Source organism: Aethalodelphis obliquidens, unplaced genomic scaffold (genome assembly GCF_003676395.1).
Source record: "Aethalodelphis obliquidens isolate GAN/ISIS:26980383/991018 unplaced genomic scaffold, ASM367639v1 scaffold62, whole genome shotgun sequence".
Taxonomy (NCBI): domain Eukaryota; kingdom Metazoa; phylum Chordata; class Mammalia; order Artiodactyla; family Delphinidae; genus Aethalodelphis; species Aethalodelphis obliquidens.
Window position 1 is genome coordinate 2,253,747 of NW_020838006.1, and position 24,144 is coordinate 2,277,890.

The window sequence follows — 24,144 nt, forward strand, 5'->3', positions numbered from 1 at the left end:
TTAAGTCTTTAATCCATATTGTGTTAATTTTTGTGAGTGATGTAAGATTTCATTCTTTTGCATAGGAATATCCAGTTTTATCGACACCATTTATTGAAAAGACTATCTTTTTCCCACTGAGTATTCTTGGATCCTTTGTCAATATTAGTTGACAGTATGTGCATGGGTTTATTTCTTCTGGGCTCTTGATTCTATTCATTTCCATTGATCTATGTGTCTGTTTTAATGCCAGTACCATACTGTTCTGATTACTATAACTTAATAGTATAATTTGAAATCAGGAAGTGTGATGCCTCTAAATTTGTTCTTCTTTCTCAAGCTTGCTTTGGCTAAATAGGGTCTTTTTTGGTTCCATATAAATTTTAGGATTGTTTTTTCTATTTCTGTGAAAAATGCCATCAGAATGTTGATAGGGATTGCAACAAATCTGTAGATTCCTTTGGGTAGTATGGACTTTTTAACAATATTAATTCTTCCAATCCACAGCACAGAAAATCTTTCCATTTATTTGTGTCTTTTTCAATCAATATCTTATAGTTTTCGGTGCACAGATCTTTCATCTCCTTGGTTGCATGTATTCCTAAGTATTTTATTATTTTTAGTACTATTACAAACAAGATTATTTTCTCTGTTTCTCATTCAGATGTTTCATTGCTGATGTATAAAAATGCAACTGAGTTTTGTATATTGATTTTGTACCCTGCAGTTTTACTGAATTTGTTTGTTAGTTCTAACAGTTTTTCCATCTCTCTAAATTCAGTGGAAGGTAAATGTGCTCAGTGTTTTAATCATTTCATTAATTACAGTTAAAGAAACTCTGAAATCTCAATAAGAACTGCCAAGAAAAATGAAAGAATCCATGACTGAATCCTAGCTGGAAAAAAAATTAAACTAAACAAACAAGTGAATAAAGAAAATGCATAAATGTCTATAGCAACTTTATCCATAATTGTCAGAACTTGGAAGCAATCAATGTGTTGTTTGATAGGTGAATGGATAAATAAACTGATATATCCAGAGAATGGAATATTATTTGGTGCTTAAAAAAAATGAACCATCAGGTCAGGAAAAGACATGGAGGAACGTTAAATGCATATTACTAAGTGAAAGAAGCCAATCTGAGAAACCAGTTATACTGTATGATTCCAACTATAGGCTATTTTGGAAAAGGCAAACTATGAAGATAGTAAAAAGATCAGGGGTTGAGGGGAAGGAGGGATGAATAGGTGGAACACAGAATTTCTAGGGCAGTGAAACTGTTCTGTGATATTACAATGGTGGATATACATCATTAAATATTGGTCAAAACTCATAGAATGTAGAACACCAAGGGTGAACCCAAATGTAAACTATGGACTTTGAGTGACAATTACTTGTCAATTCAGGTTTATTGATTGTAACAGATCTCTCACTGTGGTGCAGGATGCTGATAATGGGGGAGGGTGTGTGTGTGTGTAGGGCAGGGGGTATGTGGGACTCTCTGTACTTTCTGGTCAGTTTTGCTGTGAAACTAAAATGCTCTAAAAATAAAATCTATTATAAATAATACATAGTACTAGATATAAATAAGTCAAATAGAGTTTCCAGAAACATCTATCACTCATTGTTAAAAATAGCCCATATTAATTACAAATTATTAAAAATGTTATGTTCTATATTTAACATTGGTTCAACAAATATTTGGGCAAGATTTCACCATATCACTGGTAAAGTTAAGTTATAAACTATTATGTGTACTTCTGTGAAAGAGACATGAAATCTAACTCAGGCCTCTGCCTTTACAGTATGTGCATCTTCAGTCTAACATTTGTCAGGCAGGGTGGAGGGTTGCAGAGCAAAGCACCTTTTCATCATGAGAGGGTATGTGATGCCCTCATGGATGCAGAGCTTCAGGAAGGAGGATTGCTTATGTTTACTACTGCTTATTTAAACCCTGGGCAGAATTTAAGAAGAAAATCTATAACCAAACTATGTTGGCTTTTAATTTAAACAGTTATAATCACTTTAGTGTCATAAAGGAGCATAGATGTGTAATAATGACATCGTTGGAAGTTGTAAATGAAACTGAGGGATAGAAAGATTTCCTTCTTTCAGAGACTGCTTATAAGTAAGACTGAACTTGAATTTATCCTTTAAACTTTCTTAAACAGAGAAACTCCCTTTACAGAAAAACTTCTGCGCTGTGGTTTTATTCTTCTCAGTGTTCAGACAGCTGCTACAGTTCTTTTCTCTCTTGTGGTCATGGTATGACGATTAATTTTTTTAACCTGGAAAAGGGGAAATTGCTTCAAATTAAAGAAAGACAGCTTTGAACAAGTTGCCCCAGAGTGAAGCATTTTAAACATCAAGCATGTTAGTGTAGCTGCCTATACTGTAATTTCAATAACAGCACAGACACCAGGCTGGTGTGTGTTACTTGTTGGTTGATAGCCACTTTCAGTGTGCTCCACTTTATGCCATAGTGATGACTTTACAGTGCCAATGATGAAAAGAGCTCTTAGTAATATACTGAAGACTAGTCTTTTGGATATATATCTGAAAAATAGTAGATGCTATGGCCCTCCAATCATTAAAGACAGGGGTGCAGGAAAAATTATTATAATGAAGGAGGAGGTTATCTGAAATGTCTACAACCAAGAATTCAAGTTAGGACTGAAGATTCCAGCAGAATTGTATATAGCCAAATACACAAACAGCTCAACTGCCTGTGTTCGAAATCAGTCAAAATATTTCAAGGCATTGCATCTTACTTATTTTTGTATTCCATGCAGAGAGTTTTGTTCAATAAATGTTCCACGAGTGAACAAATTAAGCAATGATGTAGGTTTTTATAACACCAAAAACCAAAAATGTGACTAACATAATAAAGTAGTTGTGAGATGTGCTTTGACTATCTTTTTTGTTTTCTAATCGTGCTAGCCGTGGGTTGACTATATTGATCTTTTCAGAGAGATCTTGGAACTGTTTTCCCATTTGATGGCAAAGTAGTCTTGAATAGAAGTATAATTGGTCAGAGATCAGAAGATTTTGGAGGCCCCCCTGTATAACCTGTACTGACTCCAAAAAGAAGCATATTTATGGATTTGGAAGTGAGATTAAATTTTATATTTTTCACGGGGTGGGGGCAGTGCTCTACATACACAGTTTGCAGTTTGTGGCACAGAACTTTACAGCAGAGGATATTCAAGCTGGGTCAATAAAGAATTCAGATGGAGGGCTATGAAAATGAATTTGAATTTATTGACAAAGTAACTCCATGGTTCCAAACAGGGAGACAAAATCCACTATGATCTCCTACAATAGCTATTTATACTTTATTTACTGAGCATTTAATTTGTACAAGTCCCTTGAACAGTGAAGAAAAGTATAAGATGATCCTTTAATGTTTTATAATAGGAGAATAAAAGGGAGGGGGGATTGAGCTGTTGATCATAAATCAATCAGATATGTCCTATTCTCAAGCAAAGTAAAAGATTACAAAGTTACAAATCAAACAAACAAACAAAGAAGCATACCTAATCTCCTACTTTCCTATAATTCTTTCAGAATCATAGCTGTATTTGAATGTATTTCCTTATCCTGACAGGGAAGTGCCCAGCTATGCCAAAGCTGGAGTTTGGGAGGAAAGGTCAAAGGAAATAAATGACATGACTTGAATGGTTTCAGTTCTTTTCCCAAAAGCTATTGGTCTCATATATTTAAGGTACTTGTTTAGAGCAAAACATGTGGAGCATCTGCTGTCAGTTTAAGTTGAAGGGTGGGTGAAGGAAGCGAATATTGTGTGTATCCAACCAGATCTGGCTCTAGGTAGAAGCAGTGGAATGGCTCTAGGGGTCAGCTTTACCTGGTTACCTGAGCTGGAGAAAGCTGATCTAGGACTTGTAAAAACGGTACCTCCAACTCGAGGCCCAATCCATTGTGAGGCTCACAAGAAAGGCCAGACTTGAGGAAGCAATGGGATTTCTAGAAGGACATTCCAGGGCTGTTGAAAACTTTTTCCCGGGCAGCATGATGGTCGCTGGAAATTCTCTGGAAAGCCCGTGGTGAAGTGGCTGAAACAATGAAATGCAATTGAAGTTGGGGAAAATCAATCATTTTTACTTTTCTCCTTTTCTGTCATTAATAAAATATGATTGCAGATATACGATTAAAGATCTTAATTGGTAAAGAAATAAGTTCCTTATGTCTGCTTCTAACCTAGGAAAACAATAACTAATCAAACACATTTTAAAAGGTATACAAATCTGACCCCAAAGACAGCCGTGATGTAGTTCCCAAACTGCTCAGTGATTTCTCCTTTTTCCCACCTGAAACTTCTCGGTAATGGACATTTGGATTAGTTTTATGTTCTTTTCCTGTTGACATAAAGTTATATCTGATATCAGCATTCTTCTCAACTGGACTGTGCAGTATCATCATAGCCCAGATTGCAGTAAAGACCAAGAAGGTGTGGTGGAGACACTAACATCCCAGAAGTTAAGAGATGACGATTCCCAGGGGTGCTTCTTCAACGACCCACGATGAAGATGGAGTTTTTGTTTACTTCTAATCCATTGCAGCCTGATGCTTTTGTAAAGGATGAAACCAGACATTTGGATGTTGTGACTATCAAACTGGCATCCACATTTGTAAGCGTTCTCTCTCGATTTCTGTAATTGAACTTGTGGCAGACTGGACTCGGCTTGTAGACTGGCACCTGTCCACAGACCACACTTGGAGCCTCACTCATTTAGAGTGCTCTGTGGTTTGTTTTTGGGACGGTGATTTTCCCTCCCTGAAATTCTTTTCCCTATTTATAAAATGAAGTGGGAATACACTGAAATCCTACGATTCTATCCTTTTTGACAGAATTTTCTTTTTACTAGTTGTGCCATCCAGCCTATTACCTACATGGTCTCTGTTAGGCCCCATGTAAACAAATGAGCAAAGAGCATCTTTTAGTTGAGGGTTTACAGGCTCTATTTTTGCAGAGTTGTCACTTAATTGTCACACCATCTGCAAGGTAGTGGCTCTTTGGACCAGCTACTTTGAGGAAGGACATGACTGCCTGAGTAGCTCTAGACTTTCTAGGGACACCCCCCTTATGCCCCCTGCTGTCCCCTGAGGGCTCCAGGTGGCATAAGGATGGTGCCTTGGCAGGTCAGCCCGGAGAGATGAAACTTCCATTTGCTTCACTAACCGAAGTGAGAGTACTGAGTTACAAGTAGGTCAGTTCTGTAGATGGCAAAGCGCCTACAGCCTGAGGTCACTGGCTCCCTCTTCTCTCCCAAAACCTGTAGTGAAAAATACACACCCAAAGGTGGCAACAAAACCATCACTATAAAAGCTGTTAACTGTTGTAGTCTTGGATAAATGTTCAGCTGTGGAATGATTTTAATGCTAGACTGTTCCCCCACCCTCTCTGAATTTTAATGAATGATAATAAAAGGAGGATTGGAAGAAGACATTTATCTAGACTTAAAAGTCACAATAGCCATGGGTGAATGATTGTGCTTAGTCACTTTGTGTCTAGAGTTTATGTTTTTAGGATGTGTTTTAAATGCTAGGACCAAAATCTAAGTTTTCATGGATTTTAAACAGTCTTTTTCAAAAGAAAATTAGATCATAATGGGAAAGTTGGTGATTCTTCATGAACAAGTTATTTGGAAGGCTCCATGCTGTTTCTAAGAATTCAAGATGGTCACAGCTTTCTGTGAGAAAATAGATACTGCAGATAGGCAAACCACTGTTGGTGCTTTTAGTTACTGACTTCCAGACTTTGTGTATGGTCCTGCGCCCACGTTAAAAAAAAAATCACAGAAAATATATATGTCAGGTCATGCTCTTAAGAATTCATTATTCTTAAAAATCTAAGGAAAGAAAAAAACCACCAATACTTCTTAATCCATAAATCCTCTCATTTGTTTTTTTTAAATTGGTTTTGTGGCAAATCAGGGTACATGACTTTCATACTGAGCCTCATTGATTTTTGATATATTGCAAGTACCCTTGGCCACACATGTGGTCATCATGTATGTTGGGTAAGGTAGGAACAGGGGGAGTGTGTACTAATTAGATGAATGAGTCATGCAGGAACACACACACACACACACACACAGATTTGCTTAAACACATCTTGCTTAACTCAATCTGCAAATTGTATGGCTATTGTTCAACTGTCTGATTCATTTGTCACTGACAGCAGTGGGGAAAATTCAGCCCTTTCAGCTATATTTGCAGTCACTCAAGGTGTACCTGGTCAGCTACTGATTGATTTGGACAATATACTTTGTTGTTTTGGTTTTCCGAGTTTCCACTCTTAGGAAAAGTGAAGAGATTGCACAACTTTGGAATTTATATGCTATCTTGAAAGAGATAGATTAGATAGATTAAAACAGTACTTGAATGTCCTCACAAAAATTCCAACTGAATATAGACAAATGTTTTTCCTGCTGCATATCCTAGTTGTTGAATTTTAAAAAAAGGATGTAATTTCTAGACTATTTTCCAGAGAGAGGCAAATAAACACCAGACTATATTTAACAAACCTTCAAGTTACACTGTCAGTCACTGTGATGTTTGCCTAGAGGCAAATTAAATATCTTCAGCACGTTTCTGAAGGAGACATTCAATCAGCATCATGATCTGCTCTCGATGTGTTAAACAGTTGAGGCTCATAGTTATGCCGTCTTCAAATTCATTCTGTTGAGCCTGACCTTAAGAGAATGTAGAAAAGCAATTAGTTTTAAACAGTGGGAGTGCCATCAGAGTGAAGGAAACAAATTACACAGTGGGGTGATATTTTTAGTGATTTTTAAGGAGATTATTAAAAATGAAATCTGCACTAAAAGCTACGATTGCAATCTTTAAAGGTGGCACAGAGCAATGCATTATTTTCATACAGCTACACTCCCTAAATGGCACTCCTAGCCCCTTTCTGTGTCCTAATGAAAGGTAGTCTGGCTCATTAAACCACGTCACGACTCCCCCTGGATAATCAAGCCAAACATTTCTTACACATGATTTGTTGAATTCAACCCCTTTGCCTTGTCATTCAATTTTAGCAAACATTTACAGTGCATGCATCGGAAACCAAAACTGGGCTTTGCATTCAAAAATGTTGTTGATAACCCTTAACTAGACGTCTGTGTTTAGAATTTATGGTTACCAAACGGGAAAGGTGGGGCAGAGGGATAAATTAGGAGTTTGGGATTAACATATACACACTACTATCTATAAAATAGATAAACAACAAGGACCTACCATATAGCAGAGGGAATTCTACTCAATATTCTATAATGGAAAAGAATCTGAAAAAGAATAGATATATGTATATGTATAACTGAATCAGTTTGCTGTACACCTGATACTAACACAACATTGTAAATCAACTATACTCCAATCTAAAATAAAAATTAAAAAATAAAAAAGTCACATGTTTGTGTATTCACACACGCAGACATGCACACTTTTTTGGCTTAATCATTTTGTTTTAGTTTTACTTTTTGTTGACAGGATTAGCAAAATGTCATTCTATTGAAATTTCACTTCATTTTATTTAACTTGTAGAGCTATAGCTAAAATCGACAGAATTTTGAAATGCTCAAATTTGCTGTCTGTGTGTTATAGTCACTTACCTATATGCAGGTTTCTAATGCCAAGGAAGAAATGATCTTAATGTTAAGGGTGATCATCATAAAAATCATATTTATGAAAATCAGACACATGCTGTTCTCATAGTGTCCTGAGTGGAAGCTCTCACATGGAGAACTGCCTGGTACACTCTGTAGAGCCAATGTAGATGCCAGTGCAGTTCAGTAATAAATTTATGAGCAGGAACGATACAAATGATCATGATAACTAACAATTACACCTGCTTACTCAGTCGCAGAGACTGTTCTAAGTCGTTCACATCTGCTCCATTCACTGAATCATCCTAGCAGCTCCAAGAGGGGTGTACTATTTTTAACCTTAGCTCTCAGATGTGGAAACTGAGGCTCAGAGATGTTCAATAACCTCTCCAAGGTAGCATGACCTTGAGGAAGCTTGTATGCAAACCTCAGCAGTTTTCAGGGTCCCATTCTCTGCTACTGTGCTCTATGGCTGAACATTAGGGGCAATTTTGCTCATCAATATACTCAGCATAATTTGATTAAAATATGAATAGTCAAAGGATGTTAGTACAGGCAGATACTATACACTAATTATAATTTGATTCAAATATGCAGATTTAAAGAATTATAATATAGGCCGCTGCAATATCTGAGTGTGATTAGGTTACATAGAGTCAAAGATCTCAGTCTAGGAAGATGCTTCCAGGGTCTCCATTTAACCAGGCACTTAAGCACTCCTACAGCCTCCTCCCTTTTCTCCCTAAGAGATAACTGAGTTAGACTCGGGCATCACACTTGCTTCTGTGGCTGAAATGACTCTAAGCACAGTCCTCTTTACAGTGGGTACAAATCAGTGTCCCCAAAGCTAATCTGGAGAAATCAACATCATGAAATTAGGTTGTTGAGATTTTCTGGCATGTGTGTAAATATTCTCACTTGGATAATAATAGGATAATTCACATTATGAATGGAAATAAAATTAGTGAATAAATATTAATGTCTTTAAGAGACAGTGCAGAACTTAGAGAAAGCATTTCTAAAAATAGGTGCCTTTTTGAAAACTGAGTAAATAAAATATTTTGGTTTAGTTTGCATCCAAATTACAGATTTGTTTTGAGTTAAGTTGGTCTTTGATTTTTCTGTAATACCTTCATATCGCTAAACAGTTCTGACATAATTCTTCAACGTTTTAAATATAACTATCATGTTAATTAGCTCACTTGGTCAGAATTTGGTTTAAATAACAACATGATCTTGGGTTTACTTCTCATATGGGTCAAAACAGTACATCTACGTGTAAGGATACAGAATCCGGAGGCAGACTTCCCGGGATATAAGACCAGCTCTAACATGTCAACTGTGTACCTAATGTTTATATGCTTCAGTTTCCTCATCTGTATAATGTTTGGAACAATGTATGACACACCACAAACACTATAAAAATGATGATTAAGGGAAAAAGTAGTCCTCAAGTTTAAAAAGCAATCATAATCTCATTCTTGGTACTAAATTGGTACAGAATAAACCATTTGATAATGGTGTTTAAATTACCCTTAGGGAAATTATATGTGTAAATAGGTACAGATTTCTGACTCTCTAATGTCATCATATACATTATATTTTTATTCCTTTTCTTTCTAAATAGTGGGATGAACTTACAGCAGCAGATCCTAGCTCTTTTGAAAAGCACGCATCTCATATTATATAATCACTAACACAAAATAATTGTTTTCTTCAGAATATATATAATACAGAGTTGAAGAATCTACATCAAAAATGCTCAGCTATGATGAGGCTGAGATTGAAGCCCTTTTCACAAAAGATGTTTTGTTATCTGGTGGATTTATATCGGACAGGATTGCCAACTAAAGTCTCTTCCCTTGAAGGTTGCAATGTTGCATAATTAGTTTGCTGTTGCAGTCAGATGGCTAACAACCTTTATTCTAATCCCAGTGCAGAATGAAATAGACTCTCAGAGCTGGAAGGAACCTTGAGGTCACATAGTTCAACTTGCTTATATTATAGATGAGAAAACAGCCTCTAGCAGATTAAATGTCACCCAGCAAGTTAGTTAGCTGTCCATCAGGATCTCGGAAAAAAGTTGCATTTTTAAGTGGTTATTTCAGTTATCTGTTTCTGCATAAAAATTAGCAATAGATAACAAAGTAGCTAAAAACAAGTATGATATATTGCTTATTAAATTGTTGATTTTTTTGAATAAGGTTGTGATTCTCTGCATTTACCTGGTAGGCTTTTTGCTCCGTGTGGTGCCACCTAGGGTCACTTACACAGATCCGTTTATCAGGAGCTCTGTGGAGAACCCTCAGTTGGGGCACCTCAGTTCTCCTTTCCATGGCCTCTTTCTCCATATGCTGTCTTGGCCTCCAGGGAATCTCCATGGAGCCTCTCTCTCCTGCAGAATATTCTGTGACTGAAATGGCACATGTTTTAGCCTTAACTCTTAACATAGTCTTCCTTTCAATGACTACACATTATTGTCTTTAAAGCTTATCTGTAAAAACCCATTTCAAGAAATTATGCTGTTGGGATAATTTCCTTACAGGATGGTGGCCGTGTTACAAGACAATGCATCTCAAGAGAATAAATCCCAATGTATAAGTGGTTATCAAAACGACTTGTGTCAAACTTACGGATAACCATTGGTGAAAGAAAAATATTATGGTCCAGACCAGCATAATATGAGGCGGCGTTATAATAGAGTGTAAATTATGGAAGATGTGTTCATTTGGAGCTACCCATGTGCCTTCTGACCATGGTGGCAGATAATTTATGTGGTCAAAGTCAAAAGAGCAAGTTGTGAGAACACAATATTTTAACACATAGAACTGATGCTTCTCTAATTAATTTCTTGCATTGCTTCACTGAAACAATCCTACAGTAGACTGTAGGACTAGGATGAAACTTTCCAGAATATGATAGACAACAGGAATATTCACATTGGCTTTGGCAGCTACTGTTTCTTTTTTTAATTGAAGTATAGTTGATTTACAGTATTATATTAGTTTCAGGTGTCTAGCATAGTGGTTCAGTATTTTTATAGATTATACTCCATTAAAAGTTATTACCAGATAATGGCTGTATTTCCCTGTGCTATGCAATATATCCTTGCTGCCTATCTATTTTATATATAGTAATCTGTATCTCTTAATCCCATACCTGCATCTTGCCCCTCCTCCCTTCCTTCGCCCCTCTGGTAACCACTAGTTTGTTCTCTATATCCATGTGTCTGTTTCTGTTTTGCTATATACATCCAATTGTTTTATTTTTTTAGATTACACATATAAATGATATACAGTATTTGTCTTTCTCTGACTCCTTTCACTGAGTATAATATTCTCTACGTCCATCCACATTGCTGCAAATGGCAGAATTTCATTAATTTTTATGGCTGGGTAATATTCCATCGTATATATGTACCACATCTCTTTTATCCATTCATCTGTTGATGGGCACGTGGGTTGCTTCCAAATCTTGGCTATTGTGAATAATGCTGCTATGAACATCGGGGTGCATGTATCTTTTCAAATTAGTGTTTTCATTTTCTTCCAGATATATACCCAGGGGTGGAATTGCTGGATCAATCATATGGTAATTCTATTTTTAGTTTTTTGAGGAATCTCCATACTGTTTTCCATAGTGGCTGCACCCATTTACATTTCCACCAACAGCATATGAGGGTTCCCTTTTCTCCACATCCTCAACAGCATTTGTTATTTGTAGGCTTTTTGATGATGGCCATTTTGACAGGTGTGAGGTGATATCTCATTGTGGTTTTGATTTGCATTTCTCTAATAATTAGCAATGTTGCGCATCTTTTCACATACCTGTTAGCCACGTATATGTCTTTGGAAAAATGTCTATTCAATACATCTGCTGCCCATTTTTGATTGGATTGTTCATTTTTTTGATATTGAGTTGTATGAACTGTTTATATATTGTGGATATTAACCCCTTGTTGGACATATCATTTGAAAATATTTTCCTCCCATTCAGTAGTTTGTCTTTTTGTTTGTTGATTTTTTTTTTTTTTTTAGCTGTGAAAAAGCTTTTAAGTTAAGTCCCATTTGCTTATTTTTGCTTTTATTTCTTTTGCCATAGGAGGATGATTCAAGAAAATATTGCTACAATTTATGGCAAAGAGTGTTCTGCCTATATTCTCTTCTAGCAGTTTTATGATTTCGGGTCTTAACACTTAGGTTTTTAATCCATTTTGAGTTTATTTTATATATAATGTGAGGATATGTTCTTATCTCATTGTTTTATATGTAGTTGTCCAGTTTTCCCAACACCACTTATTGAAGAGACTGTCTTTTCCCCATTGTATATTCTTGCTTCCTTTGTCAAAGATTAATTGTTGTAGGGCTTCCCTGGTGGCGCAGTGATTGAGAGTCCGCCTGTTGATGCAGGGGACACAGGTTCGTGTCCCAGTCTGGGAAGATCCCACATGCCACGGAGCAGCTGGGCCTGTGAGCCATGGCTGCTGAGCCTGCGTGTCTGGAGCCTGTGCTCCACAATGGGAGAGGCCACAACAGTGAGAGGCCCACGTACCATGAAAAAGAAAAAAAAAGATTAATTATTGTAGCTGTGTGGGTTTAATTATGGGCTCTCTGTTCAGTTCCACTGATTTGTCTATTTTTGTGCCAGTACTATACTGTTTTGATTACTGTAGCTTTGTGGTATAGTCTGAAGTTTGGGCGAGTGATAACACCAGCTTTTTGCTTTTTTCTCAAGATTGCTTGGCAATTCAGAGTCTTTTGTGGTTACACATGAATTTTAGGAGATATTTGTTCTAGTTCTGTAAAAAAAATTCATGGGTATTTTGATAGTGATTGCATTAAATCTATAGATTGCTTTGGGTAGCATGGACATTTTATCAATATTAATTCTTCCAGGCCAAGACCATGGGACATCTCTCCATTTCTTTGTATCATCTTCAATTTCCTTCATCAGTGTTTTATAGTTTTCAGAATATAGGTCTTTCACCCCCTTAGTTAAGTTCATTCCCAGGTATTTTATTCTTTTTGATGTGATTTTGAAAACATTCTCTTTCTGATAATTCATTATTAGTGTATAGAAAAGCAAAAGATTTCTGTATACTTCATCTTTTATCCTGAAACTTTGCTAAATTCATTTATTTGTTCTAATAGTTTTTTTTGGTGGAGACTTTAGGGTTTTCTATATAATGCATCATGTCATCTATAGATAGTGACAGTTTTACTTTTTCCCTTTTAAGTTGGATGCCTTTTATTTATTTTTCCTGTCTGATTGCTGTGGCTAGGACTTCCAATACTATGTTAAGTAAAAGTGGCAAGAGTGGTCATCCTTGTCTTTTTCCTGAATTTAGAGGAAAGAATTTCAGCTTTTCACCATGGAGTATGATATTAGCTGTGGGTTTTTTCATAAATGGCTTTTGTTTTACTGAGATAAGTTCTCTCTATATTCAGTATGATGAGAGTTTTTTTAAATCATGAATGGATATTGAATTTTGTCCAATGCTTTTTCTGGATCTATTGAGATGATCATGTGATGTTTATCCTTCCTTTTGTTAATGTGTTGTATCCCATGGATTGATTTGAGAATATTGAACCATCCTTGCATTCCTGGAATAATTCCAACTTGATCATGGTGTATGATCCTTTTTATATGTTGTTGGATTTGATTTGCTAATATTTTGTTGAGGATATTTGCATCTATACAAAATTAAAGATATTGGCCTGTAATTTTGTTTTTTTGTAGTCTTTGTCTGGGTTTGGTATCATGGTAATGGTGGCCTTGTAGAATTAATTTGGGAGTGTTCTGTCATCTTCAATTTTTTAAAAGCACTTTGAGAAGGGTGGGTATTAGCTCTTCTTTATATGTTTGGTAGAATTCCCTTGTGAATCCATCCAGTACTGGACCTTTGTTTGCTTGGATTCAATTTCAAATTCAATTTCACTACTAGTGATTGGTCTATTCAAATTGTCTGTTTCTTCTTGATTCAGTCTTAGCAGCTTGTATGTTTCTACAAATTTATTTACTTCTTGTAGTTTTTCCAATTTGTTAGCCACTGTTTCTTTATTTCAGATAGTGAGATTCGATAAACCAGGCAGCTGTCAATATTTCAACATTTAAATATTCAACCATAAGACTAGAAAAAATATTTCCAATGCATATGTAATAAAAAAAGTGAAGGCGTGAGAACACAACTTTGGGTGTGATTTACCAAAAGAAAGAACGAGACTTCAGTGTGTCTTTTATTTGGGATGAAGATTATTCTGGTCTTGACCCTATAGTGAACTGCTGCAGCCAGTAACTCGGAAAGGAAAAAAAAAGTGCTTCCATTAAACTGGCAGCCTCCTAACAAATTTTGCCTATCAGCATGCACACACATCAGCCATGAAGCCATGTCTTCCATGAGGCTTTTCTTGGCCACTCTCAAGTCCTTGACACACACCTTGTCACTGACAGCTATTATGCAAATTGCCTAAAAGCTCCATTAGGCTGCTAGGCAAGGGAAGCCCATCTGTCAGTTCTGTGACACTTTCCCTCTTGGATCCTCATGTGGGAATATGTTCTTGAGACACCCAGTTGGATGAATTTGTGCCAGTGTCTGGAATCACCAACCTTGGAGGAAATTGTCACTTCTACTTTTTTTTTATAGACTTCAATATTTGATTTCCTCTTCCCCCTGCTACTAAAGAATAAAATTTAAATGGATGGGAAAGTTTTCTCTTCTAAATAAAAAAGGACACATTATTATTTTATGCACAGAAGAAGGAACATGATGAGCCCTCTGTTTGGGAAATCATGATATTACTGGGTGTTTTCCAATACTGTGTGTGTGGTCTGCTCGTCACAGGAGAGAACACACAATTTCAAATTAACTGGAACTTGTCAGCTGTTGCTGATAGAGGTTGGAAGTTTTGGGGAAAAACAGTGGCATGACGTTATTTCAACAGGCCTGCCTATTAAAGGCATTGATTGGAAATGGCCTCATGATTCCTATCCCCTCTTTCTTCTTTTTTAAAAAAGACAACAATTACATGTAAGCAATTGGAAAAGGAAGTCTAACCCCCTTGTTCCAATGGTTTTATGAGCATACTCAAGTCTCTTGCCCAACTCAAGTTGAAATCCCAAGAGAAAAGTTAGAATTGGCAACAGCAGATTCAGAAAAGCACCGCTAACTATGATCATTGGTATCTGTTCATTATAAACAAACTTCTTTTATCCATCTGGTCTACCAGAATGGTCCACTCATGTTTCTTTCTAAATAAAGGTAGAGTGGCATAAAAGTAATGTTGGCCTCACCAAGCTGGGAAAGAAAACATTAAGGATCAGAAAAGAGTTCATAGAAATGTACAGTAAATTATAATCTAGAACCAGAAAGATAAAATGTTTCCTCTTTTTGAAAAATTTACAATTCTATGTCAAGCGATGTATGCAGGTATATGAAAGGTTTACGATTGGACAGGACTGATGCTTTTGATCATTTTGGCACCTAAATGGTGAATTTCATCAGATTTAGAGTCTGCTTTCCATTTTTTCAGGAAATGGTCCAAAAAATGGACTGTTGTTATTGACAGGACTACCAAACTAGTTATTATTTGCTAATAATGTTGTGTTAAAAGTCTAAGCAGAAAAAAAAAAAAAAAGTCTGAGCAGAGCATCTTGCCATAGAGAGAGTAAAACTTTTACGCCCAACAGTGTTTGGATGAGCAAGATAATTATACCCTTGTCCACAGCAGATGCTCTGTTCTTCGCTTTGGCAGTTTCCCTGTTCAGTGTGCAAATAATTTTCTCCACTGAAGTTGGTGGCTATTTGTGACAAATATATTTCTTTTCCAGCAAAGAATGGATCTTTTCCATCATCACTCACAAATAGCCACTGAATGGAGTTTTTATTGTTTTAAACACACATGCAAATCTGATATGAAGCAGAAAGAAAGTTATGTTCATGTCCCATAGCCATCAGAGGATGTGATATGAAGAAAGAAGTTATTTACCAAACTAGTTGGAAAAATACATTGTAACAATTATTTCAATATCTTTATTAAAATCAAAATTTAAAAATTACGTCTCAATGTTGATAGGCAAATGAATTTTTAATTCAAGAATACACAAGTTCAGTTTATAATGGAATAGACCTTTATTTACATATATTGATATTTACAAAGATCTTATGAGCTCTCTCTATCTCTGTATTTTTGTAACAGGCAAAATTTAGTTGATACATACATAGTGAGATCTAGAATATGGAGTTCACTTCCCTCACAGTTTTGACAGACATGTGTGACTATCCTATGTTTGAAAAGATGAGCGTATTCTTGGCCAGTGATGAGTAAATATATTTCCATAACTTCTCTTGGCTTAGCCCAGCTGCTATAACTCTATCTATAAGCAGCAGGCTAGCAGGTGTTTGGCAGAGAGCTGCAGAAGGAGAAGAAAGGAGGAGATCTATTTTCCATATCTCCTTTTTTCTGTTCTTCACACAGGCCCCCATCAGTAGAAAGGCAGGCACAGCCTTTCCTCAAGATGCCATGTTTTCACAACCATATAGCACAGCATACATTTATCTCATAAAACTAAGAATATAATTGGGGTTTAAGTTTCTGGATTATCCCTGGATCTACCAAGAACAATCACTATTGACAAGATTTTTATGGTAAAATTCAACATCTAGCAAATGATTAAGTACCAACTGAAAGACTGGTCCTCAGTACAGTAAGTCTCCTACATACGAACGAGTTCTGTTCAGAGAGCGCATTAAGTCCAATTGGTTCGTAAGTCCAAGAAAGTTAGCCTAGGTACCCAACTAATACAATCAGCTGTTTAGGTTCACACAAATAATACATAAAAAACAAACAAAAAATAAAACATTTTTAATCTTACAGTATAGTACCTTGAAAAGCACAGTAGTATAGTACAACAGCTGGCATACAGGGCCTGGCACTGAGTGAACAGGCAAGAAGAGTTACTGACTGGAGGAGGGAGAGGAGGTGGGAGATGGCAGAGCTGAAGGATCGTCAGCAATAGGAGACGGAGGGCGAGCTGCACTTTCACTCACGCCTGACGTTGATGGCACAGGTTCTGGTTCCTTGCTGGAACCAGCTGCACATTTGCCTCTTTGAAAGGTCACAAATTGAAGGTTCGTATGTAGGGGACTTACTGTGTATACATAAGTGTTGAGGGTCAGGGCCCCACGCCCTGTCCTCAACTCTCCAGTGTGCCAAGTCAGGGATAGCTACTAAAGGATGAAATACTGCACAGAATGTTTATCACCAGCAGAGGCAGGAGGAAAAGTGCCCCTAGATAGAGCCTTAAGCAGGGAGGAGATAAATCTGCCTGTAATACAGGTTTCTCAGAGGAGGTGGAATTTGAGTTAGGATATGTAGGTTTTCTCCTACCAGTGGGAGCCAGGAGGAGGGCATCCCACATAGAACAAGAGCACTGATCTGGAGGCAGTAGATTCCACTTTGCCAAACTTTCAAACACCACGATTAGGTGAGATGGCGCAAAAAAGGATAAGTGGCCTGTTTGAACATTGACATCATTTCTCTCCTCTTCGAAGTTGCAGCTGAAAAATAATGAACAATCCAGTATAGTCTCGAGAAGATACTAGACTGTGATGTACAGTCCTATTCTAATAAAGATCTAATAACTCACATACTTGTAAATATAGTTCTAGTTGTATGTAAGAGTCACATTGAGATATTATTGAAGATGGTATCAGGACACTAGGATTCTAGATGCGTGCAGGGTTAAATGAGATTAGTGATAACTTCTACTCACATGGCACTGCCAGGTCATTGTTATCTTAGATCTTCAGTGTGAGATTTTCACTTCTGTTTCCAGATGAAGAGAATTGAGTGTGCGTGGACCATTCACAGAACTGAATGGCTGCTTCAAATGGCACATCCCAAGTTGTAAATAACTGGGCCAATGGTGTGTAAAGTTGGGAACTTCCTTCCCAGTTGAATGATCAATGAGGAACCAGGGACATAGTCCTCCTGGTCTCCTCCTTCCTTTCACTTAACCTTCCCTGTACAGGCTGCACTCTGTCCTCTCATTTCTTTCTTTTTTAAATTCATTTTTACTGGAGTATAGTTGATTCACACTGTTGTGTTAGTTTCAGGTGTACAGCAAAGTGATTCAGTTATACATATACATATATCCACTCTTTTTTAGATTCTTTTCTCATATAGGTCATTACAGAGTATTGACTAGAGTTCCCTTTGCTATACAGTAGGTCCTTGTTAGTTATCTATTTTATATATTGTACTGTGTATATGTCAGTCACAATCTACCAATTTATCCACCCTGCCTTTTCCCCGGTAACCATAAGTTTGTTTTCTACATCTGTGACTCTACTTCTGTTTTGTAATTAAGTTCACTTGTACCATTTTTTTAGATTGCACATGTAAGCAATGTCATACGGTGTTTGTCTTTCTCTGCCTGACTTACTTGTCCTCTTGTTTCTAATCACGTATCTGACATATCTATCCTTTCATACCCTTCCCCTGTGGGAAGGAGCTTATATACCTTCAGTATAAACAACCAACTTGGGGATATTATTTTCTCTTTGTTGAGAATTTTTTCAGGTTTTATGATGAGGTCCATTTCTATCAATGTTGATGCATTTTTAGTGATTTCTGGGTTTATCCTCATGTCTGGTTTTTGTAATAAATACATACGAAAATGGGACTATAATCACGTAAAGAGGAACTACCTGGTTAAGCAAATTTTACAAAATATTACAGAAAAAAATATATCCTTCTCATGAGATAGCCCAAAAAAGGACCACACACTTTTTCCATTATGTGTGTATAGCTGAATCTGTTTCTCACCTCACTTTCATTCTTTAAGAATTACCACCAGGGTCTCTTGGTTAAAACAAAATGAGTTCGAACCCCAAACAAAGGAATATCATTCTCCCTCAAATAACTTAATTACTCAGAAATGCTTTTTGGCAAAACGCAGTTTCTAGCATCTTCCATCTCCCTGCAATTTATCCATACTCTGGATTACCTCATTCATTCATTCTGACAGGGGACCGTATTTGTATCATTGCCTGACAGATGTGTTACATGTTTCAGTCTTAAAATATTCGACTCTGAGCTCAGGGCTGCATACTTGGGGGATGATGTTAAATCAGCCTCGGCGTCGCACTGCTGCCATTGCGCCAAATAACTCAGGGGAAAATGATAAGGGTATAAAGAGATCAGTAAGGCAAGAGAATCTATGCTTTCAAAAGTAAGGCAAAACAGGAAAAAGACTCTCAGTGAAGCACTGGGGAGCAAGTAGAGCAAGAGCAGGCCGTGTTTGGGACACCCTTACACTGCAGTGAGCCATTACCCTGTGAGTAGTAAATTCTCTTACGTTTGCCTAACTCCTGTAATATAGTTCATGCTAAAATACAGCCATAAGACTCACCAGCACATAGATCAGCCTGGCATTGCTCTCTCTTCTCTCCTAATAGAATAAAATGAGGACATGCCTGATGAATGCTGTGCAGGACAATCCCAGGTCATTTCTATGGGAGCCATCACCACGGAGCAGTCTCCCTGCTTAAAGAAGATCTGTATGACTCATATCTTTGTAAATGTGAAATATGTAAATACGCTTCTGCCCTTTGAGATGATATCACTCAATGGAGCTCTCATAAGTGCCTGGTTGTGTTGGATTTTTTGGTGGAAAACCAGCAAACCGTAGAAACTGGCAGTCTGGAAATGACGTCCTTTATGGAGTCATAGGTACTCAGATGTGCATCAAAAAGCAATCATTTCCTTTTTTTAGCAAAGGCATTGCATTATTCTAAATTTGAAAAAAAAATGAGAATCACTTGCAGACAGAAGAGAGGAAAATTTATGAACATTTGGAAATAAGATTTTTTTTATATGCTAATGATCACGGAGACTGTGTGAAGATGGTCCAGCTTTCCTCAGCTGCCGCTAAGGTGCTTGGTCCTTGGGGTGAGGCCCTCGCTTCATCCCGCGACTAGCACTGAGTCCAGCAGCCCCCACCTAGCCCTCGCCTACACCATGGCCTCCGTCTTGGAGCTCGCCTGCATCTACTCAGCCCTCATCCTCCACCATGATGAGGTGATGGGCACTGAGGATAAAATCAATGCCCCCATTAAAGCAGCCAGTATAAATGTTGAACCTTTCTGGCCAAGCTTGTTTGCAAAGGCTTTGGCCAGTGTCAACATCAGGATCCTCATCTGCAATGTGGGAGCTGGTGGACCTGCCCAGCAGGAGGTCCTGCCCCCTCTGCCACTGGTGCCCCAGCTGAGAATAAGAAAGTAGAAGCAAAGAAACAAGAATCTGAAGAGTCTGATGGTGGCATGGGCTTTGGTCTTTTTGACTAAACCTCTTTAGTAACACGTTCAATAAAAAGCTGAGCTCTAAAAAATAAATAAATAAATAAAAAGGTCCAGAGCCCTTGAATATCAGTTGAAGGAAGATACTCTTTAGCATTTCATGATTTTCTTTCTTTTTTTTTTTAACATTTGGATAAAGTGTGAAAATTAAGTTTTGTTTTAGGAAGATAAAGCTTAAGGTTGTGTGCAGGACAGATTACAGTATCAATACTTGGAGCCTGGGAACAGGAAACACAATTTGGAGACAGGAACATTGATCCATATGTGAAGTGAAGTGCTCCCAGACAAGAGCAGAGGCAAGGGAGTGAATGGAAAAAGACAGATGTGAGAGGCACAGCGAAGGAAGCATAAACAGGACTTGGTTGCCCGGATGAGACAGAGCCATGAAGATCAAAAACAGATGTATCCAGATGTTAAGTCACCAAAGCACAGTTGATCTGTGAAAAATGGCTGCTAAGTTAAAGTTGAACATTCAAGACATAATGTGTTATGAAACGTCGCTGCTGTGATTTGGGGCAACACGTGGAGATGCCCGGAAGCACAGCAGGCATCCGGAAAAGGGCACCAGGGGATGCAGGCTGAAAGCAGGCTGTGGACGGAAAAAACAGCATGTGGGAAAGCATGGGTGCAAATGACCACAAAGGATTCACATCTGAAAGTGGAAATCCCTGATTGGTATGGGGAGGGGTACAGGGGAGGCTGGGGAGGCTGGTGGAGAAGAGATGGCAGCAGGTTTGCTTAGAAGCTGATGAAATTTAAGCTCTAGGGTCCCTCCTCTTCTCCACCCTTTTCAATAGTCCTATATCTAATCTTATATCTTCATTCTGTATTCTTCTTCTTAAAAAGTCCAATGACCATCCAAATTGGACACATAAGCTTTAGCCCCACAAAAGCCACATTCTTCTATTGCCTAGAAGTGTGTTCACATGGTCATATGGGCTTGGAAAATTTGCAAAAGATATTTTGATAACAGCTGGTTAAGACCCTGTCCTTTTCCATGTCAGCTGCCCCATCCTCACTTTTCCCAAGTGGTGGTGGTATTTTGGAATTCCACTGAGGGGACGCTGGTAGAGATGAACTTAGTCTGGATACATGCATGTTTGTGTTAACACTAGCTGTCCTGTGGTAAGAATGGTTTCCAAGAATCTCAAACTGCCCACTGTGTGATCTTCTGGGCATTGTGGCAGTCATACACGGCCACGAGATCCTAGTGTGTTAGGTGTGTTGTCTCTGGCCCCTAACACTGCAAGTATATGGGAAGGAGGAGAAAAAGATTTATTTGCAAGATCTGAAGCCAAAAGATAAGTCTATGCAAAAGTCTTCCCAATTTTTTGTCCCCAAATTTGTCATCCCAACCATTTATAAGCCATTACCATTAATGAGTTGTGAGGCTGAAGAAAAAAAATTTTCTAAACTATCGATTAAAAATATGTATAACTCATTCACTTTGCTGTACACGTGAAACTAATACAACATTGTAAATCAACTATACTCCAATAAAAAATAAAACAAAATAAAATAAAAATAAAATCTATTCCTAAAAAAAATAAAAATAATATCTATTCCTCTCTATCAGCCACTAGAGGACAGACAGAATTACTTTTTTATTCTCTCTACGGAAAATATTATGAAATTACTGTCATATGATGAGAGAAAGAGTATGCAGACCAAAAACAAAGGAGAATTATTTTTGAAATGTGTCAGGGAGTTAACATTGTTATTTCAACACTTCCAATGCTTATGTTTTTTAAAAAAATTATCAGCTTTTTAAAATTGCTGATTTGTTGCAACATTTCTTCATTCTAAATGAATATTCATTTTTGTAACCAATTTTATAAATTTTATTCTTTTTTTAATGAATCCTCCTGCCCCCAGTCTGTAGTTTTAGGTACTACAGAACCTGGATCTCTCCCTGCATTGGGGGGTTGATCTTAATTTCATAATGAAGTACATAATCTTAATGTCTGGCCTAACCAACCATGCAGACCATTTTGGAATTAAACACCTGCTGTGATCTGAATGTTTGTGTCCCCTACCCCCACCAAATTCATATGTTAAAATCCTAATGCCCAGTGTGACAGTGTTAAGATGCGGGGAGCCTTAGGGAGATGCTTAGATCATGAGGGTGGAGCCCTGGTGAATGGGATTAGTGCTCTTATAAAGACCCCACAGAACACCCTTTGCCCCTTTGCCCTGTGAGGAGACAGGATAATCTGGGACCTGGGAGAGGGTCCTCACCCAACCATGCTGGCCTCAGATCTTGAACCTCCAGCCTTCGAAACTGTGAGAAATATAAAATTCTGTTGTTTATAAGCCACCCAGCCTATGGTAATTTGTTATAGCAGCAGGAAGGGACTAGCAGCATCCATCACTTTCAGCTTTTGTGCGTTCACCCTTTTTACGTTCTGTCATCTAGCTCTACTCTATAATATCCTCATCCTCTAATTCTTATAATTACAGAATGTCTTAGTGGTTTATATATTAGTGGAACACATTACTATTCCCTAATACTCTATATCCCAATGCAGTTTAAAAATAGTTCCACTCTCTGCATAACATAGTATTTGAGAAATATATTTAACCAGAACTTTAATACTGGTTCAAATCATAGATAAGTGGTTCGAATCAAAACTGCAGAATATAAACCAAAGTTAAGAAGATCTCGACCTGTAACATTATTCCATGTAGAGGATTTCGGGAATTATAACTAGTTTATTTAGTAAAGTATTGTCAGAAGTACACAAATGATCTTGAATGGAGAGAGATTATCTACCACCTATCATTACTCCGTTAAAACAAATGTTATATAATTAAATATTAAATGCTAAATAATAATGGAGTCATTTTATAACAGAATATATAAGATGTATTCTAGCCCACAGGAAGACCACTCACTGAAATTGAAGTTTATATAATGAACAAATTTGAAATGTCAGTGATCATTTTTCTGAATTTTCCCAATCCCTCTGTGTCTTTTATGAAAAAGAATCTGTAAGATTAGGTAGGGATAAGACATGAGGATATTGCTTGGTCACTAGAAGTAATGTGTCAGCTACAGACCTAATTTTCATTTTCTTCCATGCATAAACAAGTCTTATCTTTATTTGACCAGCCAGGGTATGATAAGTAGCTCAAAGTAGATAGATCACATCGGGTCACCCCATTTTCAGTCTTCTCATCATGAGGAAGCAAATGCAAAACATGCATCTTTTTGTCGTTATCTCTGTGCTCACACAAGATGGTAGAGTGTGTCCTCAATAGGAACTGGTGGCCAAGATTAGAGGTGTGTCTGTCTGTCATTCTCAAACTGCTAACATATGACACTAACTGGCCTTGCGAGACACCTTAGTACTGATTGAAATTAATGACTAGTGGAATCTAAGTAAATAAAAGGAAACCTGTCTTTGCACATAGCACAGCCAGCTCTGAGGTGAGTAGACAGTCAACAATGTAGAATAATGTAGTACAGTTGTCCCTTGTTACCTGCCAGGATTGGTTCCAGGGCCTCCCTCAGATACTAGAATCCACAGATGCTCAAATCCCTTGTATGAAATGGAAATGGGGTGGTACAGTCGGCCTCCGTGTCTGAGAGTTCGGCAGCCTTGGACATGGAAAGCAGACTGTACTCCAAACAGTGCTTCTCAGCTAGTGGTGGGTGTATTAGTGTGTCATTCTTCTGTTTGCCTAAACTGGAGGACTTTAGGCATTAAGAAGGAGTTCTGTCACTGTGGTGTAGTCTGCATCTTTACTTTCCTCTGTTGAAATCAGAAACCAACACCAGAGGATGCTGGATTCTACTGGTTAAAAAATATTCCTTTGCCAAGAAATGTCTTAAATATGGCCATAACTCATTTGAGTAAAAGTCACCACAGTGGTAGAGAAAATTCCATGTGGTTAAGTACCTTCTCTCATTTTATTTTATCTCTATTTTTATGAAAGTAATTTTCTCTGATTTCTGTAAACCACTAGAAAAAGCAATCAAATTAATTGCATTTATTGTCTTTGAGAACTCTGGTTATAAAAGTTGACCATTTCACAGTTCAATTCATTCCCATACTTAAAACAATAACCTGAATAGTAAAATATGTTTTTTTTTAATTTATTATGAGAAATGTAACTTACAATAAAAGAAATAGATGTTCTCATAAGAATTATCATTGGTACTGTTTCTCTTAT

General features: G+C 37.4%; 1 protein-coding gene and 1 pseudogene across 11 annotated transcripts in view; both read left to right on the forward strand.

Moving 5' to 3' along the window:
* RBMS3 (RNA binding motif single stranded interacting protein 3) overlaps nt 1–24,144 on the forward strand; it is a 715,251-nt gene that overhangs the window by 123,594 nt on the left and 567,513 nt on the right. The window lies entirely within an intron of this gene.
* LOC113610223 (60S acidic ribosomal protein P1 pseudogene) lies at nt 19,572–19,994 on the forward strand (annotated as a pseudogene).